At 40.3% G+C, this 21,842-nt stretch overlaps 1 protein-coding gene across 1 annotated transcript in view; it reads left to right on the forward strand.

Annotated features, from left to right (window-relative positions):
- SGCD (sarcoglycan delta) overlaps nt 1-21,842 on the forward strand; it is a 1,105,251-nt gene that overhangs the window by 100,162 nt on the left and 983,247 nt on the right. The gene's annotated exons all lie outside the window — the stretch shown is intronic.

Consider the following 21,842-nt stretch of genomic DNA (forward strand, 5'->3'; position numbering starts at 1 on the left):
TTTACCCTGCCACGTGCAATGTATGTGGACCTGTTTTGCTCATATCTGGGCCAAAAGTAGATTTAATCATTAGAAATGTTTTTGTTAATTTTGTAGGCTTAAAAGAACACTTTCATATGAATTAGAGTTTTTTCCTTGGGAAGATGATCATTTTCTTAATTTGTTTGAGGATTATTTTTATTGTCATTCATGTAAATTATGTATTTCTGTCATTTGGATTTTCAGCTAATGAACAATTTTCTTTCCAAATATAAGAATTATTTAAATAACTTGAGATTTTATGTAGGACCAAGGGATATTGTTAGCTCAAGAGCAAAACAGGAGAACATTTTGTTCTTCCCAGATGAAGCCTGAGCATATCTTAATACATACAAAATGGCTACATATGCTGAAGTGTATGTCTGATTGAATTAGCTCTTAGCAGGTTCACTTTAAACTTGGATTAAAGATTTACTGAGCACGGCCCTGCCCACCAGAGCAAGACCCAGTTTTACCCATAGCTAGTCTCTCCCACCAGGAAGCTTCCACAAGCTTCTTATCCTTATCCATTAGAGGGCACACAGAATGAAAACCACAATCACAGAAAATTAAACAAACTGATCACATGGATCACAACCTTGTCTATCTCAGTGAAACTATGACCCATGCCGTGTAGGGCCACCCAAGATGGAGGAGTCATGTTGGAGAGTCCTGACAAAACGTGGTCCATTGGAGAAGGGAACAGCAAACCATTTCAGCATTCTTGCCTTGAGAACCCTATGAACAGTATGAAAAGGCAAAAAGATATGACACTGAAAGATGAACTCCCCAGGTTGGTACGTGCCCAGTATGCTACTGAAGAAGAGCTGAGAAATAGCTCCAAAAGGAATGAAGAGGCTGAGCCAAAGCAGAAACAATACCCAGTTGTGGATGTGTCTTGTGGTAGAAGTAAAGTCTGATGCTGTAAAGAAAAATATTGTATAGTAATAATGGACCTGGAATGTCCATGTATCAAGGTAAATTAGAAGTGGTCAAACAGGAAATGGCAAGAGTGAACATCGACATTTTAGAAATCAGTGAACTAAAATGGACTGGAATGGACAAATTTAATTCAGAAGATCCTTATATCTACTACTGTGGGTAAGAATCCCTTAGAAGAAATGGAGTAGCCCTCACAGTCAACAAAAGAGTCCAAAATGCAGTACCTAGAGGCAATCTCCAAAACAACAGAATGATTTCTGTTCGTTTCCGAGGCAAACCAGTCATTATCACGGTAATCCAAATCTATGCCCCAACCACTAATGCTGAAGAAGCTGAAGTTGAATGGTTCTATAAAGAACTACAAGACCTTCTATAACTAACACCGAAAAACAATGTTCATTTCATCATAGGGACCTGGAATGCAAAAGTAGGAAGTCAAGAGATACCTGGAGTAATGTGCAAGTTTGGCCTTGGAGAACAAAATGAATCAGGGCAAAGCCTAACGGATTTTTGTCAAGAGAACATACAATTTATGGCAAACACTCTCTTCCAACAACACAAGAGATGTCTCTACACCTGGATATCATCAGATGGTCAATACCCAAATCAGATTGATTTTCTTCTTTGCAGTTGAAGACGGAGTTAGCAAAAACAAGACTGGGAGCTGACTGTGGCTCAGATCATGAACTCCTTATTGCCAAATTCAGACTTAAATTGAAGAAAGTAGGGAAAACCACTGGAGAAGGCAATGGCACCCCACTCCAGTACTGTTGCCTGGAAAATCCAATGGACGGAGGAGCCTGGTAGCCTGCAGTCCATGGGGTCGCTAAGAGTCAGGCACGACTGAGTGACTTTACTTTCACTTTTCGCTTTCATGTATTGGAGAAGGAAATGGCAACCCACTCCAGTATTCTTGCCTGGAGAATCCCAGGGACAGAGGAGCCTAGTGGGCTGCCATCTATGGGGTCGCACAGAGTCGGATACGACTGAAGTGACTTAGCAGCAGCAGCAACAGCAGAGAAAACCACTAGACCATTCAGGTATGACCTAAATCAAATCCCTTATGATTATACACTGGAAGTGACAAATAGATTCAAGGGATTAGATCTGATAAACAGAGGGCCTGAAGAATTATGGATGGAGGTTTGTGACATTGTATAGGAGGCAGTGATCAAAACCATCCCCAAGAAAAAGAAATGCAAAAAGGAAAAATGGTTGTCTGGGAGAGGCCTTACAAATAGATGAGAAAAAAAGTGCAAGGCAAAGGAGAAAAGGAAAGATATACCCATCTGGATGTAGAGTTCCAAAGAATAGCAAGGAGAGATTTAAAAAAAAGCCTTCTTAAGTGAACAATGAAAAGAAATAGAGGAAAACAATAGAATGGGAAAGTCTAAAGATCTCTTCCTGAAAATTAGGATATGAAGAGAACATTTCATGAAAAGATGAACACAATAAGGGACAGAAATGGCATAGACCTAACAGAAGCAGAAGACATTAAGAAGTGGCAAGAATACACTGAAGAAGTATACAAGAAAGATCTTAATGACTGAGGTAACCATGATATGTGACCACTCACCTGGAGCCAGGCATCTTGGAGTGTGAAGTCAAGTGGGTCTTAGGAAGTATCATTACAAACTAAGCTAGTGGAGGGACGGAATTCCAGCTGAGCCATTTCAAGTCCTAAAAGATGATGCTGTGAAAGTGCTACATTCAACATGCCAGCAAATTTGGAATACTCAGTAGTGGTCACAGGACTGGAAAAGATCAGTTTTCATTCTAATCCCAAAGAAGGGCAATGCCAAAGAATGCCCAGTTCAGTTCAGTTGCTCAGTCGTGTCCGACTCTTTGCGACCCCATGAATTGCAGCATGCCAGGCCTCCCTGTCCATCACCAACTCCTGGAGTTCACTGAGACTCACGTCCATCGAGTCAGTGATGCCATCTAGCCATCTCATCCTCTATCGTCCCCTTCTCCTCCTGCCCCCAATCCCTCCCAGCATCAGAGTCTTTTCCAATGAGTCAACCCTTCGCATGAGGTGGCCAAACTATTGGAGTTTGAGCTTTAGCATCATTCCTTCCAAAGAAATCCCAGGGCTGATCTCCTTTAGAATGGACTGGTTGGATCTCCTTGCAGTCCAAGGGACTCTCAAGAGTCTTCTCCAACACCACAGTTCAAAAGCATCCATTCTTCGGCGCTCAGCTTTCTTCACAGTCCAAGTCTCACATCCATACATGACCACTGGAAAAACTATAGCCTTGACTAGATGGACCTTTGTTGGCAAAGTAATGTCTCTGCTTTTGAATATGTTATCTAGGTTGGTCATAACTTTCCTTCCAAGGAGTAAGCGTCTTTTAATTTCATGGCTGCAGTCACCATCTGCAGTGATTTTGGAGCCCAACAAAATAAAGTCTGACATTGTTTCCACTGTTTCCTCATCTATTTCCCATGAAGTGATGGGACCAGATGCCACGATCTTCGTTTTCTGAATGTTGAGTTTTAAGCCAACTTTTTCACTCTCCTCTTTCACCTTCATCAAGAGTCTTTTAAGTTCCTCTTCACTTTCTGCCATAAGGGTGGTGTCATCTGCATATCTGAGGTTATTGATATTTCTCCTGGCAATCTTGATTCCAGCTTGTGCTTCTTGCAGCCCAGCGTTTCTCATGATGTGCTCTGCATATAAATTAAATAAGCAGGGTGACAATATATTGCCTTGATGTACTCCTTTTCCTATTTGGAAAATAGAATGCTCAAACTACCACAATTGCACTTATGTCACACGCTAGCAAAGTAATGCCCCAAATTCTCCAAGCTAGGCTTCAGTAGCCTGTGAACCGAGAACTTCCAAATATACAAGCTGGATTTAGAAAAGGCAGAGGAACCAGAGATCAAATTGCCAATATCTGCTTTATCATAGAAAAAGCAAAAGAAAGCCAGAAAAACATCTATTTCTGTTTCATTAACTACGCTAAAGCCTTTGACTATGTGGATCACAGCAATCTGTGGAAAATTCAAGAGATAGCAGACCACCTTACCTGCCTCCTGTGAAACCTGTATGCAGGTCAAGAGCAACAGTTAGAATCAAACATGGAACAATGGACTGGTTCTAAATGGGGAAAGGAGTATGATAAGGCTGTATATTGTCACTCTGCTTATTAACTTATATGCAGAGTACATCATGCAAAATGCCGGACTGGATGAAGCACAAGCTGGAATCAAAATTGCCAGGAGAAATATCAATAACCTCAGATATGCAGATGACACCACCGTTATGGCAGAAAGGGATGAGGAACTATAAAGCCACTGGATGAAGGTGAAATATGAGAGTGGAAAAGCTAGTTTAAAACTCAGAATTCAAAAACCAAAGATCATGGCATCCAATCCCATCACTTCATGGCAAATAGATGGGGAAACGAAACAGTGACAGACTTTATTTTCTTGGGCTCCAAAATCACTGCTTATGGTGACTGCAGCCACGAGATTAAGACACTTGCTCCTTGGAAGAAAAGCTATGACCAACCTAGACATCATTTTAAAAAGCAGAGACATTACTTTGCTGACAAAGGTCTGTATAGTTAAAGCTATGGTTTTTCCAGTAGTCATGTATGGATGGGAGAGTTGAACCCTAAAGAAGGCTGAACACCAAAGCTTTGATGCTTTTAAACTATGGTGTTGGAGAAGACTCTTGAAAGTCCCTTCAACTGCAAGGAGATAAACCAGTCAATCCTAAAGGAAATCCATCCTGAATATTCATTGAAAGGACTGATGCTGAAGCTCGAATGCTTTGGTCACCTAATGTGAAGAGCTGAATCATTAGAAAAGACCTGATGCTGGGAAACATTAAAGGTAGAAGGAGAAGGGGAAGACAGAGAATGATTGGTCAAATGGCATCATTGACTCAGTGGACATTTGTTTGAGCAATCTCCAACAGATGGTGAAGGACAGGGAAGCCTGGCGTGCTGGCAGTCCATGGGGTCGCAAAGAGTTGGACGTGACCGAGTGAGTGAACAACAACAGGTTCACTTTTGAGTGGCTTCTCTTCTGGTTGCTGAAGCAACTCAGAGGAATGAATATTATCATTATTTTACATTAGGAGATACATGTATGTAAAAATAGCCTATAACTGACATTCAGATTATAAGTTAGCATAAAGCAAAGATGTTTTAGAATAGAGACACTGTTAGGAAACTTTCACTGCAGACTTTCTAAAGAACCAGATGCATAGACTATATTTTTCCTTATTCAATTTAGTGGACACTTTATAAAGATATGTCGATTGCTAGGAAGGATTCAAAACTGAATCAGGTTATGATGTATCCTTTAACAAGCTTTCAATATATTGGGGGAAATATGTACACAAATAGCAATAAGTTGTGGGATTAGGAGAAAATTCTCTACTGCAAAACAAGTTAATTTTATTTACATGTGCGGGGATAGAGATTATTTTATGGGGGTGCACAGATTATCTCAAAATATTAACAAGATTCCAGTAGGCAGACCTCAGAATTGGGAAGGGGATATTCCACGAAGAAATGAAGAGGCAGGAGACAGGTCAAGGCAACAGGTGTGAAGAGGAGCAGTGGAAGGAATGGACAAAGTGTAGTTTAAGCTGGACACCTCTAATGAGAGGGTCAAGGCTGTGAGAGTCCCAGGTGGGCACAGGGAGAGGTGTGGCTTAGGAATTTTTGACTCTTTGCTTTGGGAATGGAGATATTTGAAGAGGAGGGTGCCAAGATCAAAGCTATCTATCTTTTTTACTACTTCTAACATATTTTAGAAAAGAGGTAGTTCATTGTTATTTTTGTAGCTTCCATCTTTATACATTTATTTCGAGAGTGTTCTGTAAATTTTGGACATGAGAAAGAATAACATGATATGGTGGAAAGAGAACTAGACTGAGAGTCATGAAATTGGATTATAGTCACAGCTACTGGGTTATTTGGGAGTAACTCTATCCCTCTGGGGTTCAATTTTTCCACATGTAAAATAAGAGGAATGGACTGTGCATTTTCAAAGTTCCTTTTGGCTTGAATATTCTAAAATCTTAAATGTGCCTTGAGAAACCTTAAAGACGTGTTTTCTTTATCTATCCATCCATCTGTCTACCTATCTAATCTCCTTCCTCCCTTTCTTCCTTCCTCCTCCCTCCCTGTCCTCGTCCTTCTCTCCCCACTCCCTCTCTCTCTTTATATATATATATATATATATATATATATATATATATATATATATATATATGGACATCCTGAAATTTTATCTTTAGAGTTTAATTTCCTTGTATTTCAGATTTTCAGTATTCAGTAGTCCTCTCCCCAAAAGGAAATAACCCAATAACTCAGGGGTAATGTGCTAAAGCAATTGGCTGTTGTAAGTTTAGCGGGATTTCAGTGTATTAACCATCGTCTCTCTTGACAGCTGGAGGTATAGGAATGTGTCATGTGAAAAGTGGCTGTTCGTAGAAGGTAATAATAATAATAATGGTACAACAGTAACACTTACAGTGTGCTTTCCCATGTATTAAATCACTTAATCCTCATAACAACCCTACAAAATCTGTACCTTTATAATCCCCCCTTGACAGATGAGAATGCTGGGCATTGAGACTTAGTTACTTCCTTTTTTATACAGCACATTCAAGGCAGAGCCAGGATTTGAGCCTAGGAATCCTGAGAGTTTGTGCTTTTATCCATCAGACAGCATCTGCAGAACTGGGTTCTATGGAAAGCACAAAGGTCTCAGTGTCCATGGGGAACAGGTAGAAGACTTTTGAAAGAGAAGACACCAATGTGCCAGTGATACTCTTATGACTTCACATTTTGTTCAGAATGCCACTATCAGAATTATAACTGATAAAGAATGTAAGCCTTTCCTTACCTGAACTGTATTTTAAAGTGTAGAATTATAGTCATGCAGCTATAGCCTGTGTTGATTTCGCTTAGAGGAATGTGTGAGTGGATGGATTTGGTTGGATGGATTCTGGGCAAGACCAGAATGCCCAAGCACCATGCCTATGAGGATGAGCAGCATCAGATGGTTTTCTAGTCCCTGGGTCATGTGCTCTTTCAAACATTTCTCAACACTGCTGTTTGAAAGGTCCGATTATAATTGAAGTACTTTTCTTTTGCCAGATGCTCATGAGTAACCGTTTTTTTTCCCGTAAATCCATAAGAAATACTACTTTGCTTTTGTTTTCTTTGGTTGGGCTTTTCAACCTGCTGTGTGCATGCTCAGTCGTATCTGACCCTTTGTGACCCCACAAACTGTAGCTCGCCAGGCTTCTCTGTCTATGGGATTCTCCAGGCAAGAATACTGGAGCAAGTTGACATCTCCTCCTCCAGGGGATTTTCCCTACCACGGATCAAACTCTCATTTCTTGTGTCTCCTGCATTGTAGACGGGTTCTTCACCACTTGAGCCCTATTGCAAACAGGCAGTAATGGAAAGAAAGATCTCTCCAAGGATGAATAGAAGTGATTTGGTGATCAATTACAATAATGTTTGTGAGTGTGCTTTTGTGATCTAGAAATTGCTCTCCAGATGAAAGGGTTATAGTTATACTGGCCTTATAATTTTTTTTTTTTTTTTTTTCTAGTAACCACTACTTGAGAGTTTCCTCTACTAAAAGGCAGCTGGTTGAGTGGTCAAGATCACATCTTTTATAACAAATGGAACAGGGCTTTATTCTTAACATTTGTATGTCATTGACCAAATGAGATTAACATCCATACTGGCTCCATAGCTTGTTGTACAGTTTAAATGGGATAGTGCATGCAAATTTCTGAACACAACCCCATAGTGAGTAACTGATAAATCTTAGCTTTTAATGACAATGGTAGTAATAGTAATAAGAAATATCATTCTAAAGTAAAAGCCAGAAAAAGCAATAAAACAACTCTAAGTAAACTACTTATCACATAACTGAAAACCAAACCTGTCACTATGAAGCAGGAAAAAACATACATGGTAAATTTTAAGAAAATATGTGTATCTTGAGTTTTTAAAAACTCATTCCCTTTAACATTTTTTTCCCTTGCATCTAGAAATCTATTCTAAGTTAATCCAGAGATTAATGACCAAAGGCTTATTTATCAGAACAGTCAATGGGCCAAAGAACTAAATAGACATTTCTCCAAAGAAGACATACAGATGGCTAACAAACACGTGAAAAGATGCTCAACATCACTCATTATCAGAGAAATGCAAATCAAAACCACTATGAGGTACCATTTCACGCCAGTCAGAATGGCTGTGATCCAAAAGTCGACAAGCAATAAATGCTGGAGAGGGTGTGGAGAAAAGGGAATCCTCTTACACTGTTGGTGGGAATGCAAACTAGTACAGCCACTATGGAGAACAGTGTGGAGATTCCTTAAAAAACTGGAAATAGAACTACCTTATGATCCAGCAATCCCACTGCTGGGCATACACACTGAGGAAACCAGAATTGAAAGAGACACGTGTACCCCAATGTTCATTGCAGCACTGTTTATAATAGCCAGGACATGGAAGCAACCTAGATGTCCATCAGCAGACGAATGGATAAGAAAGCCGTGGTACATATACACAATGGAGTATTACTCAGCCATTAAAAAGAATACATTTGAATCAGTTCTAATGAGGTGGATGAACCTGGAGCCTATTATACAGAGTGAAGTAAACCAGAAAGAAAAACACCAATACAGAATACTAATGCATATATATGGAATTTAGAAAGATGGTAACAATAACCCTGTGTAAAAGAGGGTTTTACAGCAAGAGACACTGATGTATAGATCAGTCTTTTGGACTCTGTGGGAGAAGGAGAGGGTGGGATGATTTGGGAGAATGGCATTGAAATATGTATAATATCATATATAAAACGAGTCGCCAGTCCAGGTTCGATGCACGATACTGGATGCTTGGGGCTGGTGCACTGGGACGACCCAGAGGGATGGTATGGGGAGGGAGGAGGGAGGAGGGTTCAGGATGGGGAACACATGTATACCTGTGGCGGATTCATTTTGATATATGGCAAAACCAATACAATATTGTGAAGTTAAAAAATAAAATTAAATTAAAAAAATAAATAAAAATAAAATAATAAAATATTTTGTTTACAGTGACAATAATTAGAAAGTGTCTAAAGGTCCAGCCATAGTAACATGCTTTTTAATACATTAGAGCACAACTTTACCATGATATTTATTTTTCACAGTATAAAGAGTATGTTTCAGAATAACATATAATGATAAGAAAGAGTGTTTTTTGTTTAGTATTTCAGAAAAGCAAGATCGTACTATATTTTATTAATAATGCTGTTAAATATATTAATGTTACTTAAATATGTAGAATAAATACATATACTTCCTAAGATAAGAGGGCATAAAATAATAATGGTAATGCCCATTAATAGAGGTTTTGTGAGGGTTATATGATTATTGCTACATACTTGACATACAACTCATATTAGCACTAACATTGGATATAGGCTAAGATTTTCTAAAATTTACTTAAATGTCATTGTATAGTTACTGTCCTTTAGTGAGAAATAATCTGTTTTCTTATAGGCACTAAACAAGATTCTGGGAATACAGAGATGATCAAGTAGCAGCCTGAAGCATATATTCCAAAGAGAAGATGTATAAAAATGAAACAGTTGACTTAGATCTAAATATGTAAATTCCACAGTCATTCGTAAAATGATCCATCTCTCTGGACAAGTGAATTGTAAACAGGCACCTTTTCTTTTCAGGTGAATCAAGTGACCAGTAGGACACGGGCTGGGTTTCAGTCCCCATTGCCCTCTCAGCCAGGCATGTCCATGTTAGATTCAACCTTCAACCTTGCTCAAGTTTACACAGAGGCCCTGAAAATACCCTTGAAATGTCCTGAAACTGACCATGAAGTGCAGTGAATAAGATTTGGTGTCTATAACTCTGTACAGTGATTATTTTGCACACTGAGAAATACTGAACCAGAGTAAATGATGGAACGAAAGAAAAATCTGTAGGCAGTTGTTTGGATAATTCCTAGGATTGAGTGAGAGAATGGGTGAAGAATTATAAGATGTTTCTGCTCAACTGTAGGGTTTTCTCCATATGTTTGAATATTGAATTTCTGTAACATGGCTGCATATGGATGTTTTTATTTGTTCTTATAAGCATTGTGTAAGATAATATATAGGAATGCTAATCTAGCCTAGGGACTAGCACATAGTAGATATTTACTATTGATCGGCCTAAATCTCAACCTTGCTTAATCAAATCCATGAATGCATTTTGCTTTGGAAAGTTCATATGGAGAGGAAGTTGTCTTTTTTTGCTGAGGTTCTGCTTAATAACTGAGTAACTGTCACTTCCAAGCTTCTTGACCATCTGCCTCCACTTTTTCCAAAGTTAGGGAATCAGTCTACGAGCTGAGTGGCATATGATGTAGCTCCACTGGGACACAGTTGCATGTTAGTGTAGAACTTTGGACAAAACTCAGCTGCCCAAAGGAGAGGCAGAATCATTTCTGGTGACTAGCTCACATTCTCTCGTATTATAAATTTTTAAAAAAGAAAGTGATGCTGTAAACACTGGCTTCTCTATGCCAGAAAAAGCATAGCCTGGCTCTTTGTTCCTGATGGTGTCATTATTACTAGTTTATCTGTATCTAACCCTTTCCTCCTGGGAATTTAGAACCCTTCAGTGGCAAATTCATATTTGATGTTCCTATTCTAATCCCAGATTACTACATCAGGACAGCTGGAGCAGACTGAAACAGAGAATCTCTTAGGGGGAAGAAAATCATTAACCTGTCATGAGTCACCAGGACCTGATGAAAAGTCAGATTAGGAAGGCCTTAAACTGCTATGAAAAGTCAGTGATATGCTGCCTGCTGGAGTGTTAATCTTGAATATTTCCATGCTGCTAAGCTCACCTGGAAGTATTTTAACATTCATCAGAGATAGGCATCCCCTCCTCAAGAAATGATACCTTTCTGAAAAAAGAAGGATGGATTGTTTGAGTACTGATTTTCATTACGGGCTATAGTCCTGCATGAAAGTGTTGGTTGCTCAGTAGTGTCCACCTCTCTGCGACCTCATGGACTGTAGCCTGCCAGGGTCCTCTGTCCATGGGATTCTCTGGGCAAGAATACTGGAGTGGGTTGCCGTTTCCTACTCTAGGAGATCTTCCCAACCCATGGATAGAACCCATGTCTCTTATGCCTACTGCATTACCAGTAGTGCCACCTGGGAAGCCCATAGTCCTGGATAAGCTCATAATCCTGTATAGTAATTAAATATGTGGAGTGCTGAGCAGGGTGCCCTGGTTTCCCATCCTGACCTTGGCTAGTCACCTCACTTTTCCATGCCCTGTTCCCTCAGCCATAAAATGGGGAGTGTAGTAATGCCTGCCTCCTCGGGGTTGTTTTGAGAATTAATGAGTTGCTACCTAAAACAGAATCTGGCAAAAGCTAAGCACTCAATAAATGTGAAAAACTCTTATGATTGTCATTAGTATGATCGTAGATAAAAGTTGGAAGGTATTGGTGGATATAATCATTATAAAATCTCCCACTATTAAAGTCTTTATATTATTAAATACTTGAGGAAATATTTAAGAGGTATGGTGCTGATAGGAAACTTAAATTCCATTAATTTTATATAGATACACCATAATTTTGTAGTTTGAATTTTATTTTCTAAAATTTATAATGATTTGTCATGAGTTTACAGTTTATAGAATACTTAACTTTTCATTACCCTCTGCAAATTCCATAAGGGTGGTGATGCTGAGGCCCTGGGAAATTGGATAATTTAGTCCCAGATTCCTGAACTGGTGAGTGGTTGACTGAAGGCTTGAACACACATCTTCAGAATGTTGATCACTCTAATTTTATGCTGGGTGGAGGGGAGCCAATGAAGTGAAAATACACAGGCTTTGGAGTTGTTAGAAATTCAGTTTGAGTTGCAGTACTAACCTATACTACAGTTGACTTGCCTGACTTCCTTAAGCCTCAGTTTCCTTATCTGTAAAAGTGAGAGGTCAATACCTGCTCTAGACTTGTGGTGTGGATTAAAGACCAATCGAGTCACCTGGAGGAGAGGTGCTAGCTCAGCTTCAGGTTCATGGCCATTAACAGAAAGGCAGTTGCTGCTTCCTTCATTTCTTCAGCACTGTGTCAGGCACAGTGTCAAACTCATTTTTTTTTTTTTTTAACCAAACAAGTATTTCATCCATAAAAGCCTGGTTAGAGTTTGATTCCTGTTGCACCAAGAAAGACCTTCTGTAGACCATGTGATTCAGTTTCCAGCCATTTGTGATGATGCTTGCACTTCTGTGGGAAAAAAAAAAGAGGAAGAATCAACTTGGGGAATGAGGTAATAAAGAACAGAAAAGAAAAGCCAGCCTCTTCCAGTCTTCGAGAGTTTGCAGAATTCATTAGCAGCTAAGCAGCAAGGCCAAAGGTTCCCAAACAATGACTTCATCTCTTTGCTCCTGTGAACTAGGTGTTCCAGACATAAAAATAGAGGAAAGGCGAGAACGTGCTCAGTGGGTAGATGGTGCACTGCGTTGTACCATTCTGTTGATGTTCTCTAATGTATTGAGAATTAACATTTTGATTGTCAAACAACTGCTTGGACTACAGGGGTCTTTGCATTAAGCTGTGTGTTGCCCGTGCTTTATTAGCAAACGGTGCTCGGATCTTAAGGTGAAATGATAGAAAAGACAGGAGAATATTCAGGTTACTAGAAACATGGCAGAGTAGTGCAATAATTTGCCTGTTCACACAATGGGAATTATTTGGACATTGATTTTTTTTATTTGTTTGGTCCGTCTAGTATTAAGGAATGCAAGTAAGATGTTTCTTGGTCACTTGGGTTTTTAAATTACATGGTGAGTTTTAAAGGAAGCTCCACTGAAAAAGCCAAATCTTGCCAATATAAACTGTGTTCCCTTAGCCAGTCAAGCCACTCTAGCTCTAAAATATATCCTAAATCTGCCCATTGCTCTCCACCTAGTGCTGTCAAACCATGCCAGCTACCTCTATTTCTTATCTGGGTTTGGGCTTTGGGCTCCCAACTGGACTTTCTGTGGCTATTCATTCAGCTTCATAATACTTTTTTTTTTTACAAATCCAGAAGTCAGATTTTCTTTAGAAACATAGATCCGATCTTCTTACTTCTCTGCTTTAGAATCTTTCAGTGCTTTCCCATTTCACTGGCTGCACTTGAAAAAAACCTAAATTTACTGTCAGGCTCTATAGGACCTGACAGATTCTGACCCTCCAGTGTCTCTGACCTCCTCCTTGTTATCCCCATCCTGACTCCATACCGTCCACTCTCCTTTAGTTTTCTCTCCAGTCCTGGAGTTGGCCAGACTTCCTTCTGGTTCATGTCTTTGCATTTGCTGTTCTATCTGAATGATTTGATCCCTCTTGGCATACAACTCTCAGTCCAAATATCACCTCTTTCAATAGATCTTTCCCTCTTCCGAGGATAAGGAACTTCATTTGAACAACTGAGGGAAGTTAGGTTGTTCACTTATTCCCTTGCTTGTTTATTGTCTGTCTCTCCCTCAGTTACACTAATGCAAGTTCTGTGAGGGTAAGAATGATGTCTATTTTCTTTTTCGCTGTTGCCATACTTGGTCTTTAAAGCACACTTAATTTTTGTCTGAATGAATTAATATAAGAAGACTGCAAGGATTCATGAATGAATTAATAGCACTAATTTTCAGGAACAATGAATTAATGAATTAGTGAATGAATGACTGAATGGACTGTGCCAGACGGCAGCATCCTCAGGTCAGGAACTGGACCTTGTTTTCGTTTCTTCTCTCCTCCTTTGCATAGTAGGTACCCAGGCAGTATCTGTTGGATTCAACCAAAATATTTATTTCTCCATACAACATGAAAAAGTGTTCCTTATGTAAGATGAAATGTAAAAATACATCTCGATAATACTCCCCTGAGTGTGATTTTTGGAGAACTATCCTGGTTTTCCTGGAAGTGAGAGATGCCCCAGGATATGGGATTAGAAGGTTTGCTGCTTTTAGAGTCAGAAAGATCTAACATATCTGTTAGGAATTGTCTTTACCTGCTAGTAGCAGCAACAGAAGCCAGAAATAACAAAGAGCTTATTCTTTCACATAAAATGAGTTCAAATGTGGCCATGCCAGGGCTATATGGCAGCTTCAAGCTCTTCAGTGACCCAAGTTGCTTGTATCTTGGTGCTCTGCCATCCTTAATGCACGACTTTCATCCTCAGAGGTACCTCATGGTGCAGGAAGGCTGCTGGAACTCCTTCAGCCATCACATCTACAATTCAGTCAGGCTCTGTTACTAAGAAAGAGAGACTGGATAATGAGAAATAGACACTTTGCAGCATCTGCACTATCTGTGCTCACCACTTACAGACTTAGTGATTCCATGAAGGTTGCTTCATTTCTGTGGTTCTTTCTAAATCTGCATTATGGTTATGAAAACAACAACAATATATCATATCCCACTATTTGTCGGATGTTTTATATACATTATGGATGACCTCAGTAATTTTTAGTTCAGTTCAGTTCAGTTGCTTAGTCGTGTCCGACTCTTTGCGACCCCATGAATCGCAGCACGCCAGGCCTCCCTGTCCATCACCAACTCCCGGAGTTCACCCAGACTCACATCCATCGAGTCAGTGATGCCATCTAGCCATCTCATCCTCTGTCGTCCCCTTCTCCTCCTGCCCCCAATCCCTCCCTGCATCAGAGTCTTTTCCAATGAGTCAGCTCTTCTCATGAGGTGGCCAAAGTACTGGAGTTTCAGCTTTAGCATCATTCCTTCCAAAGAAATCCCAGGCCTGATCTCCTTCAGAATGGATTGGTTGGATCTCCTTGCAGTCCAAGGGACTCTCAAGAGTCTTCTCCAACACCACAGTTCAAAAGCATCCATTCTTCGGCGCTCAGCCTTCTTCACAGTCCAACTCTCACATCCATACATGACCACAGGAAAAACCATAGCCTTGACTAGATGGACCTTTGTTGGCGAAGTAATGTCTCTGCTTTTCATTATGCTATCTAGGTTGGTCATAACTTTCCTTTCAAGGAGTAAGCATCTTTTAATGTCATGGCTGCAGTCACCATCTGCAGTGATTTTGCAACCCAAAAAAATAAAGTCTGACACTGTTTCCACTGTTTCCCCATCTATTTCCCTTGAAGTGATGGGACTGGATGCCATTATCTTCGTTTTCTGAATGTTTAGCTTTAGGCCAACTTTTTCACTCTCCACTTTCACTTTCATCAAGAGGCTCTTTAGTTCCTCTTCACTGTCTGACATAAGGGTGGTGTCATCTGCATATCTGAGGTTATTGATTATATCTCCTGGCAATCTTGATTCTAGCTTATGCTTCATCCAGTCCAGCGTTTCTCATGATGTAGTCTGCATATAAGTTAAATAAGCAAGGTGACAATATACAGCCTTGACGTACTCCTTTTCCTATTTGGAACCAGTCTGTTGTTCCATGTCCAGTTCTAACTGTTGCTTCCTAACCTGCATACAAATTTCTCAAGAGGCAGATCAGGTGGTCTGGTATTCCCATCTCTTTCAGAATTTTCCACAGTTTACTGTGATCCACACAGTCAAAGGCTTTGGCATAGTCAATAAAGCAGAAATAGATGTTTTTCTGGAACTCTCTTGCTTTTTTCATGATTCAGCGGATGTTGGCAATTTGATCTCTGGTTCCTCTGCCTTTTCTAAAACCAGCTTGAACATCAGGAAGTTCACGGTTCACATATTGCTGAAGCCTGGCTTGGAGAATTTTGAGCATTACTTTACTAGCATGTGAGATGAGTGCAATTGTGCGGTAGTTTGAGCATTCTTTGGCATTGCCTTTCTTTGGGATTGGAATGAAAACTGGCCTTTTCCAGTCCTGTGGCCACTGCTGAGTTTTCCAAATTTGCTGGCATATTGAGTGCAGCCCTTTCACAGCATCATCTTTCAGGATTTGAAAGAGCTCAACTGGAATTCCATCACCTCCACTAGCTTTGTTCATAGTGATGGTTTCTAAGGCCCACTTAACTTCACATTCCAGGATGACTGGCTCTACGCCAGTGATCACACCATCTTGATTATCTGGGTCGTGAAGATCTTTTTAATACAGTTCTTCTGTGTATTCTTGCCACCTCTTCTTAATATCTTCTGCTTCTGTTAGGTCCATACCATTTCTGTCCTTTATTGAGTCCATCTTTGCATGAAATGTTCCCTTGGTGTATCTGATTTTCTTGAAGAGCTCTCTAGTCTTTCCCATTCTGTTGTTTTCCTCTATTTCTTTTCATTGATCACTGAAGAAGGCTTTCTTATCTCTTCTTGCTATTCTTTGGAACTCTGCATTCGGATGCTTTTATCTTTCCCTTTCTGCTTTGCTTTTTGCTTCTCTTCTTTTCACAGCTATTTGTAAGGCCTCCCCAGACAGCCATTTTGCTTTTTTGCATTTCTTTTCCATGGGGATGGTCTTAATCCCTGTCTCCTATACAATGTCACGAACCTCATTCCATAGTTCATCAGGCACTCTATCTATCAGATCTAGGCCCTTAAATCTATTTCTCACTTCCACTGTATAGTCATAAGGGATTTGATTTAGGTCATACCTGAACGGTCTAGTGGTTTTCCCTACTGTCTTCAATTTCAGTCTGAAATTGGCAATAAGGAGTTCATGATCTGAGCCACAATCAGCTCCTGGTCTTGTTTTGGTTGACTTTATAGAGCTTCTCCATCTTTGGCTGCAAAAATATAATCAATCTGATTTCGGTGTTGACCATCTGGTGATGTCCATGTGTAGAGTCTTCTCTTGTGTTGTTGGAAGAGGGTGTTTATTAGGACCAGTGCATTTTCTTGGCAAAACTCTATTAGTCTTTGCCCTGCTTCATTCTGTATTCCAAGGCCAAATTTGCCTGTTACTCCAGGTGTTTCTTGACTTCCTACTTTTGCATTCCAGTCCCCTATAATGAAAAGGACATCTTTTTTGTGTGTTAATTCTAAAAGGTCTTGTAGGTCTTCATAGAACCGTTCAACTTCAGCTTCTTCAGCGCTACTGGTTGGGACATAGACTTGGATTACTGTGATATTGAATGGCTTGCCTTGGAAACGAACAGAGATCATTCTGTCGTTTTTGAGATTGCATCCAAGTACTGCGTTTTGGACTCTTTTGTTGACCATGATGGCCACTCCATTTCTTCTGAGGGATTCCTGCCCTCAGTAGTAGATATAATGGTCATCTGAGTTAAATTCACCCATTCCAGTCCATTTCAGTTCCCTGATTCCTAGAATGTTTATATTCACTCTTGCCATCTCTTGTTTGACCACTTCCAATTTGCCTTGATTCATGGACCTGACATTCCAGGTTCCTATGCAATATTGCTCTTTACAGCATCAGACCTTGCTTCTATCACCAGTCACACCCACAGCTGGGTATTCTTTTTGCTTTGGCTCCATCTCTTCATTCTTTCTGGAGTTATTTCTCCACTGATCTCCAGTAGCATATTGGGCACCTACTGACCTGGGGATTTCCCCTTTCAGTATCCTATCATTTTGCCTTTTCATACTGTTCATGGGGTTCTCAAGGCAAGAATACTGAAGTGGTTTGCCATTCCCTTCTCCAGTGGACCACGTTCTGTCAGATCTTTCCACCATGACCTGCCCATCTTGGGTTGCCACACGGGCATGGCTTAGTTTCATTGAGTTAGATCAGGCTGTGGTCCTAGTGTCTCCTCATTTAGATCACAAGAGTGAGGCTTTGCTAGTGAATATAAAGCCAAAATTTAAACCCTCTGTGGGTTCACTCAACACCCACTCTCTCCATGACACTTTGCTTTTTACCGCCTTGGCTATAAAGATTAAGTGATGAATGTAAACTGCTTGACATGTAAATATTTTAAATAAACCAAAGCAATATCTCTGTCAGGAAAATATTTTTGAGTTTTCAACGACAACAACAAAAAGTCCATGCACATCGTAGGAAAGGTTTGGAGGTCATCTCAAAGCCAGTTGAATCCAATAAGCAGCCCTCACCCTTGCCAACCCCCTATTGTCCATGATCCCCAGCCTCTTCTGTGTTGAAGAATTCTCTCTGCCAGGAGGTTCTGTTCATCCAACACAAATCACTTCTTTCTTGTCCTTTTTATTGGTTCTGTCCCCCATAGAGAGCTAGAAGACGTGGCTGTTCTTTTTGAACTGCCACTTGAAGGCAATGATCAAGTCATTTTTCATTTTTTTTTTCTCTCTCAAGCCAATTTACAGGTGAAAGAAGTTGCCTTTGAATTGTTCAAAAGAGACGAACGTTTCCTAGAACAGGAGGCAGGATGAGCTGTAGACCTTCCTTGGCACTGGTGGTAGACATTCTAGGTAGTACAGCCCGTTTTTTGGCATTCACGTATCTCTGAACCTATAGCCTAGCAAACTATCTCTGCATCGCTCAATACTTAAGGGGGTCAAGTTCTTTGAAAACCCACGACGTTTTAAAATACTTCCTTTTCTGAAAGAGGCTACAGGCATTATTGTCCCTTATAATGTCTTATAAATAGTTGATGTCTGACTCCTGTAAGCGCATTAGATTCTTGTCTCACTTCAAGGCCTTTGCAAGAGATCTGCCTCTCCCCAAGACACACTGAACTCCTTTTCATAGGATAATGACTATATTTATTTCCAGGGAAGAATACACAAGAAGAAGGCAGGGAGAATATTTACATCCCTAGGCCTTGGAGAAGGCTGCTAAGAGCCTAATTTGAAACACTTGGTTTTATTAAGCTAATGCATGGCCTTTTTGGGAATCTACTTTGGAGAAAATGGAATCAAGAAGCTAGAGTTGCAATTCCTTTATCTTTTCATTGATCATGATTTTGCTTTTCTAAGACATTCTTGGTTTGGGAAAAAACGTGGATGATGCATAATCTTAGAGGGTAAAATTTCATACCCAAATGTTAGAACATTGAGTAGGAAAAACTCATGAGTGAAGAGTCTCAGGGTCTATTACTGATACAAAACCATGCAAATCATAAAGTAACATGACTTCTTATGTATGTAACATTGTGCTAAGATCTTTAAATACATTGTCTCACTTAATTCTTGAAATACCCAAAGTAAGGATCCATAGTAAACAGTGACATCTTCTTTAGTTGTAGATGAGAAAATGGTAGCCAAAAGTGGCTTAATATTTTTCCCCAAGGCACTCCATTAATGAGTGGTTGAGATCTGGTTTAGATCCACTTTTGTCTGCCAAGGAGTCGCAATATATTGGTCTGCTAGGAGTCAGACATGACTGAGCAACTTCACTTTCACGTTTCACTTTCATGCATTGGAGAAGGCAATGGCAACCCACTCCAGTGTTCTTGGCCTGGAGAATCCCAGGGACAGGGGAGCCTGGTGGGCTGCCGTCTATGGGGTCACACAGAGTTGGATATGACTGAAGCGACTTAGCAGCAGCAACAGGACTGTCATAATAAAATGTCACAGATTGTGTTGCTTAAAAGAACTTTATTTTCTGACAGTCCTGGAGACAGGGAGTCTTACATCAAGGTGCCAACAGGGCACGTTTCTTCTGAGGCCTCATGCTTTGACTTGCAAATGGCTACCTACTTGCTGGATCCTCCCATAGCCTTTTCTCTGGACATGCTCACTCCAGAAGTCTCTTTTTTTTATTAAGGATTTTTGTTGTTTGCTGTTGTTCATTGCCAACTCATGTCCAATTCTTCATGACCTCATGGACTACAGCATGCCAGGCTTCCCTGTCCTACATCGTCTCCCAGAGTTTGCCCAAGTTCATGTATGTTGAATCAGTGATGCCATCCAACAATCTCATCCTCTGTTGCTCTCCTGCCTTCAATCTTTCCCAGCATCAGGGTTTTTTTTTCCAATGAGTCAGCTGTTCTCATCAGGGTGCCAAAGTATTGGAGTTTCAGCTTTAGCATCAGTCCTTCCAGTGAGTATTCATTGTTGATTTCCTTTAAGATTGACTGGTTTGATCTCCTTGCTGTCCAAGGGACTCTCAAGAATCTTCTCCAGCACCACAGTTTGATAGCATCAATTCTTTGATGCTCTGCCTTCTTTATGGTCCAGCTCACATCTGTACATGACTACTGGAAAGAATATAACCTTAACTAGAGGGACCTTTGTTGCAAAGTGATGTCTGTGCTTTTTAACACACTGTCAAGGTTTGTCACAGCTTTCCTACCAAGAAGCAATCAGGTTACCAGTCCTATTAGATTAGGACCCACTGTAATGGTCTCATTTTACCTCAGTTACCCCCTGAAATGCCTGTAGTAGTCCAAATGCAATAATGCTGGGGATTAGAGCTTCAACATATGCCTTTGGAAAGGAAGAGCACATTTCAATGAAACAATGAACTTAACCAGTGTACTCAGATTTTTCTAATAATAGGAGTGTGACCAAAATCATTAAAACTTCTCTGGCCCCAAGTATTTCATGGATTAAAAAGTGTTTCGGTTTTTAAATTTTTTAATAGTTTTATTGAGTTACTATAATATTCATTCATTAGTTCATCGATATTTAGTTTTGAAAGACTTTGCCAACTCTGTAAAACAAAATTATGAAATTAACACTGCATAATTCATCAAAAAGTTCATCCATTATTGCTATAAAATCAGAATAGGATCATTCTATTATTGCTTTCTCTGAATGTGGAAAGTACTGAGACTTCCAGGGACTTCCCTGGTGGTCCAGTGAGTAAGTCTCTGAACTTCCAATGCAGGGAGGGTGGGTTCAATCCATGGTCAGGGAACTAAGATCCTGTGTACCACACAACTCGACCAAAAAAGGTATGGACAGATCCCCTGGGGCCGTGGCAGTTCTGGACTGTAATTAGCATTTTCCATGGTGTTATTCGGAGAAGGCAATGGCACCCCTCTCCAGTACTCTTGCCTGGAAATCCCATGGACGGAGGAGCCTGGTGGGCTGCAGTCCATGGGGTCGCTGAGGGTTGGACACGACTGAGCGACTTCACTTTGACTTTTCACTTTCATGCATTGGAGAAGGAAATGGCAACCCACTCCAGTGTTCTTGCCTGGAGAATCCCAGGGACGGGGGAGCCTAGTGGGCTGCCGTCTCTGGGGTCTCACAGAGTCGGACACGACTGAAGTGACTTAGCAGCAGCATGGTGTTATTGGTCCTTCTGTCTTTCAAACTCAAAAGAATGCAGTTTTTCTTCTTGCTTCTTTATGACTTTACCCAGAAAACAATTACTGCTTATTTGACATATGCCAGGCATTCTTTTTCAAGCTGAAAGTCACTGAATACTAGTGTCAGAAGCTCTCTGAAGGGCATTCATTCGTTGTATCTGATTTACTCTTTCAATCAGCCTGTATTGTTGAGTAGATGGGGAAATTGGACCTTTCTGTGTTTAAACAATTTGCCTGAGGTCAGTTAACTAGAAAGGGTGGAGTTAGTATTTGACTTTGGGTCTGTCTGATTCCCTATCTGGGGTCCTTAGTTCTTAAGCCACTAAGGTGAGCTGTTACTTGTGCTTTTGCAAAAACTGTCTTACGCCTTCCTCTGCTCTTGCGATTTTGATTTTTTTCACCATTGACTTCCTCTCCTTGGTATCTGTGCTTCCTTTCCCCCTCCTTCCTCTCTCCTAGTTCATTTCCTCTTGTATGGTATACACAATATGAAAGAGAGACATCTGCCTCTGTTTTTGCTCTTAGACTTAATTGCGTTGCCTCCTCTAACCTCTTGCTGATTAAATAGTGGCAAATGTAGGTATCATTGTTAAGATTTATAGGAGAAAGCAGGTTGAGATGTGCACTTGCTTATTGAAGGATGGGTTTCCTTTTCCCCTGCATTACCTGGACTTCTATGCAGTCGCTTTGTGCCTCCCATTATTTTTAATTTCAGTTCACAATTAGAGCCTGCAAATTGAATTGCTTT

Source organism: Bos indicus, chromosome 7 (genome assembly GCF_029378745.1).
Source record: "Bos indicus isolate NIAB-ARS_2022 breed Sahiwal x Tharparkar chromosome 7, NIAB-ARS_B.indTharparkar_mat_pri_1.0, whole genome shotgun sequence".
NCBI classification, from domain to species: domain Eukaryota; kingdom Metazoa; phylum Chordata; class Mammalia; order Artiodactyla; family Bovidae; genus Bos; species Bos indicus.